The sequence below is a fragment of the Mus musculus genome, chromosome 16 (genome assembly GCF_000001635.26).
Source record: "Mus musculus strain C57BL/6J chromosome 16, GRCm38.p6 C57BL/6J".
NCBI classification, from domain to species: Eukaryota; Metazoa; Chordata; class Mammalia; order Rodentia; family Muridae; genus Mus; species Mus musculus.
In genome coordinates, this window is record NC_000082.6 from 51,010,510 (window position 1) to 51,021,102 (window position 10,593).

The following is a 10,593-nucleotide window of genomic DNA, read 5'->3' on the forward strand; positions in this document are numbered from 1 at the left end:
CTGCCTTCAGATAATGATATAAAACTGTCGGCTACTGCTCCAGTGCCATGCCTGTCTGCTTCCCACCATGAGAATAATGAAAAAATGGACAAACTCTATAAAACTCTAAGCAAACATCCAATGATATTATGTCTTCTATATGTTGACTTCTTCAAGGTGTCTTTTCATAACAATAGAATATTACCTAAGGCATCTACTTAGCCTCAACTACCCTCATGTTCTAATATCACATAGCACTAAACTACAAGCATCTTGAGGGCCAACCCAATGTTTATATCGTAGATTCTTAATAGTTATTTAATAAAAGATGAAAAATTATATTATTTTATTAAACAAAAATTAAGTGTGAAGGGCTGTAAATTATATTTTCTTTGAAAAAATAGAAATTTGTTTTGGTGAATAGCTCTTTTTTTTTTTTAAAGAGATCAAGAGAGAGAAAAACAGCAGTTTCTTTCTAATACGTCAGTGGTACACTTAAATTAAAGAACTTGTCTTTGAAGAAATGAAGTATTAAATGATGTGTTTAATTGACAATATGCATTAATCTCGAAACAAGTCACTGATATGTTTAAGAGAAAAATATTTTTTAATATTTTTATCATACCACTTAAAACAATAAAATCCATGATTTTTCATAATTGACAAACATTTTGACTTGCTGATTATGTCAATGTGACTACATGCAAGTTGAGTGTCAAACATCTATTAAACTTACTTTTCATTAAGTACAGTCTGAGTAGGACCATTGTTATACCCACTGATTCCTTAATGACACTTTTTATAAAAGGCTTACATTTTGTGTCTTGAGTTTAATTTCAGTCTCACTTCCTTTTCCTGTTGCCGTGATAAGATACCCTGACCAAAGCAAGTCATGGAAGAGATGGTTTATTTTAGCTCATAATTCTGGAGTATAGGGCATGGCAGAGGAGTCAAGCCTGAAGCAGCTGGTTAAATTGCGCTGCAATCAGGAAGCAGAGAACAGGGAACACCTGTACTCAGATTCTGTGCTCTTCTTTATCCAACCCAAGATCTATGCCCAGGTAATGGTCAGGTCCACAGTTAAAATGGGTCTTCTCAGATGAAATAATCCAGTCAAGATAATTGCTTACAGACATTCTCTGGGCCTAACCTGAATCCAGAGACCTTCACAGGTCTGCCTGGAGGACTGTCCTCTAAGTGATTCTAGATTCTGTCCTGTTGACAATCAACACTAACTGTTGCGGTATCCTTGATTCACAAGTCTTTGGCTCATTGCAAAGATTTCTGAGCGAAATGTGAATGTTCTAAATAATCTGAAAATAGTGTGCATGTTGAAACTGTTAAGTCACGAACATCTGTGTTTTTAAAGTTCTCCATTTTCCTTGATTTGGAGTTTCGAATGAAAGATATTAAGTTTCTAATTCAAAACGAGAAACTATAGAAAAAATGCTGCAATGTAGAATCTGTTCAAAAACAGTAATTATTCTCAAAACCATGTTATACACACACAAACACACATATATCCCAACTGCTTTCAGATGATGTATTTATTTTTTTCTGTAATTACGTATTCTTTCCCCACACTGTCAGAGTTGGATTGTTTCCGTGGGGCAAGAAAGAAATATAGGTTTCCTGTCAATCCCAAAATGATACCTCAGGGAAGATAATTATATTGACCCCTCAGAACTTCTTTCTTTACTATGACTTTTCTTTTTCTTAAGTAAATACAAAAAAAACCCAACAACAACAACAAAAAAAAAACAAAAAGTGTGTGTGTGTATTTGTGTGTGTGTGTGTGTGTTTGTGTGTGCACACACACTCATGCTCCTCACTGGTTTTTGATTATATGTTTAAGATCAATATTCTTCATATATGTTAAATAGTGCTCTTAAGAACACTCCTTTTTTAAATGACAATCACACAACCTTATAAATATGCAAACCAGGATTAGAATTTGCAGAAGTAGGGTAAGAGGAAAATGAGTTGAAGAATGTAAGAAAGAAAAAAGTTATAGGAAACTAAAAGGCATAGAGAAATTAATTTGACTTGATAGCAGAGAGAAAAGGCATTATAGGTTTAATCCAAACCTGTGCTACCAATCTTAACCAAGTAGCTTCCAGTTCTAAAAATAGTTTACTCAACTATTTAAAAAAATGTTTGGTTCCCCAAGAGATTCACTAGTGATGACAGCTTCCCATTACAGTGAGTACTACATTTCTGACATATTTTGAGTCAAAATATCAAGGGGAGAAGAAATGAAAACCATGATTTTTCCCTGAGAGGCAGTAAGGCTTTTGTACATTTCAGAGGTAATAGTCAGGGATATGAATTCTTCCAGCTTTGTTTATAAGAGTATTGAGAAAACAACGGAACGAACAGCCCATTGAGCAAATGTAGATCTCCTCATCTCTGTCTGTGTTTGACCTTTAACATCTGGACTATGGTAGCTGTGATTATTTTGGAGGATTATATTTTGAAATAAAAGATAATCAAGAATGCATCCAAATAGATGAGAAGTAGGAAACAAATGCTTAGAATGTTAATAAATGCTAAAAGATTTAATAATGGTACCTGAAGCAGACCCTGTTGATGATATTTTGGTTAAATATCAAAGTTTTCTTATAGTTCGAAATGCTCAGGACAAATATCTTTAAAATGTCACTCATGACAGCTTTGTGAAACTGTGTGAACTCATTGTCCTTGAGAAATGTTAAACATGGATGGCTCTCAAGACAGTGAATGCAATTCTCTTGAATTTAATATGAACTTTTTGATAATTTTTTTTAAAGGTAAATGCATCCCCACAGGGAGGCCACACATTCTTAATGTGAAAGCAAGTAAAAGGAACATGCCAGATTATCTCTGAAAAGAAAAGGAACTCACAAATCAGGATATATATGCATTAAAAAAAGGTAACCAAAGAGTCAGACACTGGTGAGAAGAATAATGTGAAAGCTCTGTGTCGTTTTCTTAGAAAACATGAGGGATTATGTGGTTATATGTTTGACAGCTATGAAACCAACACACTTTTGGGGGTTGATATTATTATTTATATACATTTGTTTTTGTTGAAAATAATTTGTAATACAATATATTCTGAGCATGATTTTTCCCTTCCCACTCCTTCCAAATTCTCCCCACTACCTTACTTTCCCAACACTATACTTTTTTTGTCTGTTTCTTTAGAAAGCAGTGAGGGAAAGGAAAAAAACAGAATAAAAAACTGAAAAGAAAACCCAGAAACACACATACATACACACACACACATGCAAACACACACCACAAAATCAGAAACCATAATATACAAGCAAAAGACCAGTAAGTCAAAATATGCCTAAATATGCTCCCCTCTATTCATAGCAGCCTTATTTATAATAACCAGAGGCTGGAAACAACCCAGATGGCCCTCAACAAAGGAATGGATACAGAAAATGTCGTTCATTTACACAATGGAGTACTACTCAGCTACTAAAAACAACAACGTCATGAAATTCACATGCAAATGGATGGAACTAGAAAATATCATCCTGAGTGAGGTAACCCAGTCACAAAAGAACACACATGGTATGTACTCATTGATAAGTGGATATTAGCTGAAAAGCTCGAAATACCCATGATACAACTCACAGACCATATGAAGCTCAAGAAGAAGGATGACCAAAGTGTGGAAGTTTAAGTTCTACTTAAAAGAGGGAACAAAACAAGAGCGGTAGAGGGAGGGAGGGATCTGGGAAGGAGAGAGGAGGGGGAGGGAAAAGGGGAGCAGGATCAGGTGTGGGAGGAGGCAGGGGAGAAGTCCAGAGGGTCAGGAATTTGAACAGAGATGTGTAGCACTGGGGAATGGGAAACTGGGGATAGCCACTAGAAAGCCCAAGATACCAGAAAAGCTAGATGCTCCCAGGAACCAACAAGGATGCCATTAGTCGAAACACCCAACAAAGGGCAGAGAGAACTTGTAGAGACCATGTCTGGAGGTTAGGCATGGTCCCTGGTTGGGGGATGGGAACACCTACCCATCTCAAAAATATTAACCTAGAATTCCTCCTGTCTAAAGGAAATGGAGGGACAAAGAGTGGAGCAGAGACTAAAGGAAAGACCATCCAGACACCGCCCCACCTAGGGATCCATCACATATATAGTCACCAAACCTAGACACTATTGTGGATGCCAAGAAGTGCTTGCTGTCAGGAGCCTGTTATAGCGGTGTCCTGAGAGGCTCTGCCAGAGCCTGACAAACACAGAGAAGATGATCTGGGTTGCCAAGCATGGGAATAGTGGGTCTCTGTGCCAACACTTTCATTAGGATGAACACAGAGAATATGCAACTGGCCCTGATGCTGAACCTAGCAATGGAGGAGTTAGAGAAAGAACTAAAAGAGCTGAAGGGGTTGGCAGCCCCATAGGAAGAACAACAATATCAACCAAACAGATCCCCCAGAGCTCCCAGGGACTAAACCACCAACCAAAGAGTACACATGGAGGGACCCATGGCTCCAGCCACATATGTAGCAGAGGATGGCATTGTCTGGAATCAATAGGAGGAGGAGAGGTCCTTGGTCCTGTGATGACTTGATGCCCCAGTGTAGGGGAATGCCAGGCCAGGGAGGCAGGACTGGGTGGTTAGATGGAAGGGGATCACCCTCATAGAAGCAGGAAGCCAGGGGATAGGATAGGGGGTAATGGAGGAGAATCCAGGAAGGGGAATAACATTTGAAATGTAAATAAATAAAATAATAAACACACACACACACACACCGCCACATGGAATCCATTTTATGTTGGCTATTTATTAGTGGGCATTGAGACTGGCCTTAAGTGTGGTTTGGTTTGTATGAGACTCCATTGATGAAAACTAATTTTTTCCCTTCAATGAGGTCATCAATTAGAGATAGCTTCTTGATTAGGGATGGGAGCTCATGCCTGCTTCCCCCTCTCATTGCTGTGACCCTGTATGGCTTGAGTCTGTACAGATCCTGTGCATTCTGCCAAAGCTTCTGTGAATATGCCAACTGTGTTGGGTCTGGAAGACACTGTTTCTTTGGTATCATCCATGACCTATGGCTGTTTTAAATTCTTTCTTCCTTCTCTTCTGCAAATGCAGTTGTCTGAGTCCTGAGGTGCGGAGGGGGAGGGGAGGGGTTTGATAAATACATCCCATTTAGTACTGAGTGTTACAAAGTCTTTGATTCTCTGCATGCATCTTGTCTAGTTGAGTATCTCTATACTAATCTCATTTACTGCCATAAGAAACTTTTCTGGTGATGGCTGAAAAAGACATTGGTCATGTAGTTAGGAATCTTTGCTGCTTTGTTTCTTTTGGTAGAACATCAGTATGTCATTTCTCCTGGGCTCTTGCCCTATCTAGTTTCATGTCCTTGGCCACATCAACAATATCAAGAATGGGTTCCATCTCATAGAGTGAGCTGTAAATCCAATCACAGCATGTATGTCTATTGCATTAGCCTATCCTGTAAGTAGATTACCATTGCACAATAAAGGATTTGTAACTGAGTTGGTGTTTACCTGTCTTCCCTGGCAATGTGCAGAGTACCCTCAATTGTGAACGTTAGTCAGTAGAGATGATGCTCTAGCTTGGCCTCAGCTCAACTACTCCATGCTCAGTGAGATATGTAAGTATGTATTCAGCAATAGAACCTTACCATCAATTTGTGGAAAGTAACCAGTAAGTTCTGCAATAGTTTGAGATGTTTGGGGATTCCCATGGGATCCCTTAGGCCCCAAATTTAACTAGATAAAACCCATTCCCAGCACAGGATATTTCACTTGGCGGTGAAAGGTGCATAGTTGGGGTATTTTTTTGCCCTATTATTTCATGAATCCATTTAGATTTCTTCCATGTGTGTATGTATTTTAAGAAGCTTCTATACTAGGTTAGAACTAGGTTTCCATAGAAGTAGAATTTTTTTCCAGATATAGTACAATATAATAGAAACTGGCTGAAAATAGTACATACTAACAGGCAGCATGATACACAAACAAGGTAGGAGTAGACAGGAAAGGGCAGAGGTCACAGCCTACACCAAGAGCCTTTCGATAGACTGCTGAATGGACTGGATCTGCTGCTTTAGTTGAGAGCCTTCCTTGATGATCAAAACAGGCGATGACTGGCCTGGAGAAGCCACAGGCCCATCCTAAAGCCTGCGTGGAACACTCAAATGCGTAGGGCACATTCTTGTCTTCACACAGCAGCGGGAGGTGCAGGATTATTTCCAAGGACTCAGTGTCTGCTGCCATCACAATGAACCCAAAGCTGCCTCTGTTGAGGGTTCTGGTGGCTTCCCTGGCTTCTTTTGAAGCTGCTTGTAGTCACACGACTGCTCAACAAAGTCCAGCAGCTGCTTGGTGATGTGGGCATCTGTGAGGGGATAGGCCTTCGGGTTCACATCAGCCTCTGTCATGGTTGTGGGGCGCTGGCCTTCCCGCAACTCGACGACAGACGGAAGTAGAATTCTTCCTTCCTTCCTTCCTTCCTTCCTTCCTTCCTTCCTTCCTTCCTTCCTTTCTTTCTTTCTTTCTTTCTTTCTTTCTAGATATTTACTTTATTTTCATTTCAATTCAAATATTGTCCCCTTTCCTAGTTTCCCCTCCTGAAACCTCTCATCCCCTCCCCACTCCCCCTGCTCGCCATAATACTACATGAAGACCCCCTAATACCACTCCTGGGCATATACCCAGAAACTGCTCCAACATGTAATCAGGGCACAGGCTCCACCAACCCACTTACACTTGCTTCCTGGCCCTGGCATTTCCCTACCCTGGGGCACAGGACCTAGGGCCTCTCCTCCCATTGATGACCAATTTGGCCATCCTCTGCTACATATGCAGCTGGAGCCATGAGTCTGAGTAGAATTCTTAAATGGTACTTAGTGTTAGTTGACCCTCCTCACATTTCCTCCCTCATCCCTTTTTTCACTCCCTCCCCATTGAATTCTCCTGCTTCAGTCTCTCCTTTGTCTCTCTACATATTTTGTTTCCCCTTCCTTTAGAGAACCTTCCCACCCTTCTATTTCCCTACTTTATACCTATTCTCTATAGTTATAGAGACCGTAGTGTACTTATCAAAGGTAATGTACACAGGTAAAGTAATACATACCACATTTTTTTTTGGTCTGATTTACCTCACACAGGATAATTTATCTGTAAATCTCACAATTTCTTCTTTAAACAACACCTGAATAATTCATATTGTGGACATGCATCACATATTTTTAAAGTATTCATCTGCTAGTGGATATATTTGTTTGATATTTTTGGCTATTATGAGCAGAATAAAGATGAACATAGATGAGCAAGTATCTCTGTAGTAGGATGAACATCCTATGTATGTGAATATGACCAAGAGTGGTATAGCTAGATCTTGAGGTAGAGCTATTACCAGCGGCTTAAGGAACTGCCACACTGATTTCCATAGTTGTACAAATTTGTACACCTACTAGCAATGGATGAGTGTTCCCTACTTTGAATCCTTGACAACATGAACTGTAATTTCTTTTATTGGCCTTGGCCATTCTGACTGCTGTAATATGAAATTTCAAAGCACTTTTAGTTTGCATTTCCCTGATAACAGAGGATATTGAATATTTATTTAAGTGCTCCTCAGCTATTTGACTTCCACTTGAAGACTCTGCTTAATTTTGTACACCATTTATAAGGTAAATGATTTGTTTTATTGGTGTTCAGTAATGTAAAGTTCTTTATATATTTTAGATATTAAAACATTATCAGTTGTATAGTTGGGAAAGATCTTTTCCCATTCTGTAGCATGCCACTTTTTCTTTTGCCATGAAGAAGCTTTTCAATTTCATGAGGTCCAATTTATTTCCTATTGATATTAGTGTCTGCATTTTTGTGTTTTGATCAGTATTTTTCTGTGGCAATGATTCAAGACTATTCCTTACTTTCTTTTCTGTTGGATTCAGTGTACCTGGCCTTAAGGGGAGGTCTTCTCCTATTTGAAGTTGAGTCTTGTACAAGGTAATAATCATGAGTTTATTTGTATTCTTCTATATTATAGCCATTTGATTTGGCTAGCACCACTTGTTGAACATTTGGCCTTTTTCCCAGATGTATTTTTGGCTACCTTTCTCTTTTAAATAAGATGTTCAATAGTGCATGGAGTTATGTCATAGACTTTAATTCTATGGAACAATCTGCCAGTTTTATTATAATACCATACTTTTTTTTTTTAACTATAGCTCTGTAGTATAAGTTGTAGTACAAATTCTCATCATTATGGTTGGTCTTGGTGCAATGGTTCCCAGAGGATTGCCTTCCTTTTGAATTAGCTCAGCACCTTTTGGTTGGATTGTGAACACATTGAAAGATTTAACATCACTTTCTTCTTGTCAATATCATGCACAGTCTTGAGGTGTTTTTAAACCACACAAATCAAAGCCTGAACAAAATCTATCTCAAACCTCCTTTTTGATGTTCTTTCTACATCCTTGAATGAATTTGTTCATTTCAGAAAATAAATGGAGTATCAAGTTAGCATGCCTGTGTTTCCAGTATAAACAATGAAAGGCATTAATCTGTTTTCATCTTACTAAAAATGCATTTATCCTGTTCTTTTCTCCATCATGGAAATAACAGCCTAGAACTGTAGCTCTATGGAATATTGATCTTAACTTAGGATATGAACATAGCTTTGAAAATAGCACCAATTCTAACTATTTTGGAAATAAGGAATAAAAATACCACTTTGAAGGACATTGAGGTTGTCGGCATCATAACAATTTCTAATCTCTTAATATATTGCACCTAATTAAATCACCAACTAGACACATCCTGTTTATAGCTCCTCTGAATTAAAATAAATTAAGTCAGAAAGGAAATAGAAGCTAATTGGCCTTAGATAAGTTGTTATACTGTTACTACAACAGTTCTCTTGGAATTTAGTAATCATAATTATGCAAATCTTAATTAGGTAATTATTGCTTTGCATTTTTTTTCCTAAAGGGGGGAAATCCATTGGCACAATCAACCATAGCATGCTGTGTCAGAAACTTTACATCAGAAAAGAACTTCAAAATTAGTGTGAGATGTGCTTTTTAATTTAAAAGGATATAATTCCTGAAACATCTAGAGCTTCTATATTCTCTCTTTGTAGTGGTCAAGTGCTGCTCTGGTTTGTAAGACTGAGGGAGGGAGACAAGTCAACATGTGTGGGTGTTTTCCCATCCATGTAGACTCTAGATGAAAGATGCTCATGAATCTTTGTTTCTTCTACGAAGACACTTGAATACATTTTCTTCTTAACCCATCAAATATTGAGTTTAGACCCTTTATTTCTTCTTTTTATATAAAAGAACTAACCATCAAAGAGAAGCTCAGTGCTCTAGACAGTGTCCTATGTATTCTCTGAAATTTATATGATCTGCAAAGACAGAAGACTGCACATCCATAGAAACATAGAGCTATATAGAACTGAAGAGGGAACCAAAGTACTAACAAAAGCAATGGCACTTGTTTCAGGAAATAAGTTCAACAAGCCAGGAAGGTAGCCCAGCAAGACTGAGTTTACTGAGCTGAGAAGATGATCTGGGTGGCTGAGCATGGGAATGGTGGGTCTCTGTGCCAACACTTTCATTAGGATGAACAAAGAGAATGAGCAACTGGCTCTGATGCTGAACCTAGCAAGAAGAATGCATTCTCTTGGGAAGAGACTTCTGGGCTAAGGCATTTGCTTTTAATTTGCTATAAATAGAATGCAAATCAGATTTTCTGCCTTCCTGGTTCCTTAATCTATATAAATGGATAAATATTTCGTATATTCATTCTAACTCACATCTTGACTATTCATAAATTGTATTTTGGTCGATGGGCATATATTCACTATGCTTTGGCTACAATTATATCACTCCTGGATGGCACCTGTTCTCCAAGCCAAAATGTCTTCTTGGCTACAGCAGAAGACTCTAAATGACAATGGAACTTTATCCTTGCTAAACTTTTAAATGTACTTCTTGGTCTCGAAAGAGCATCTCACTCATTAGCCCAGGCTGGCTTTGAACTCATTGTGTAGTCCAGGCTTTACTCAGCTCACAGCCATCCTTTCTGCCTCAGCCTTCCAAGTGCTAGGATTACAGGAGTGAATGAGCACCACACCTTTAGCCTGCTGACTCTTTCCGATGCTCCCTGATTTACCTGATTTTGTACTTCTGTTCATTTGTTTTTTTTAGATATCACTTATAAATTTCTTTCTTTTTTCTTTCTTACTCCCTCCCTCCCTTTCTTCCATTCTCTCTCTCTTTCTTTCTCGGTCTCCATCTCAAACTCTGTCTCAGTCTCTGTCTCTCTTTCTCTGTCTCTTTCTGTCTCTGTCTCTCTGTCTCTCTCTCTCTGTCTCTCTCTGTCTCTCTGTCTCTGTCTCTATCTCTCTGTCTCTCTCTGTCTCTCTCTCAATCTGTGTGTCTCTCCTCTTCTTTTCCTTGGAGATATAGGCTTTTCTGGCTTCAAATGCAGCCTGTAGCTCAAGCTGGATTAGAACTCTCAATTCTTGTGCTTCAGCTTCCCAGATATTGGCAAAATGAGCAGGCATGCATCACAGTACTTGCCTACGTATTTTTATTTTTTAACTGAATTTTTCACATA

At 38.6% G+C, this 10,593-nt stretch overlaps 1 pseudogene; it reads right to left on the reverse strand.

The window, feature by feature from the left end:
- Nucleotides 1–5,984: 5,984 nt before the first annotated feature.
- On the reverse strand, nucleotides 5,985–6,398 carry Gm7280 (annotated as a pseudogene).
- Nucleotides 6,399–10,593: the final 4,195 nt, after the last annotated feature.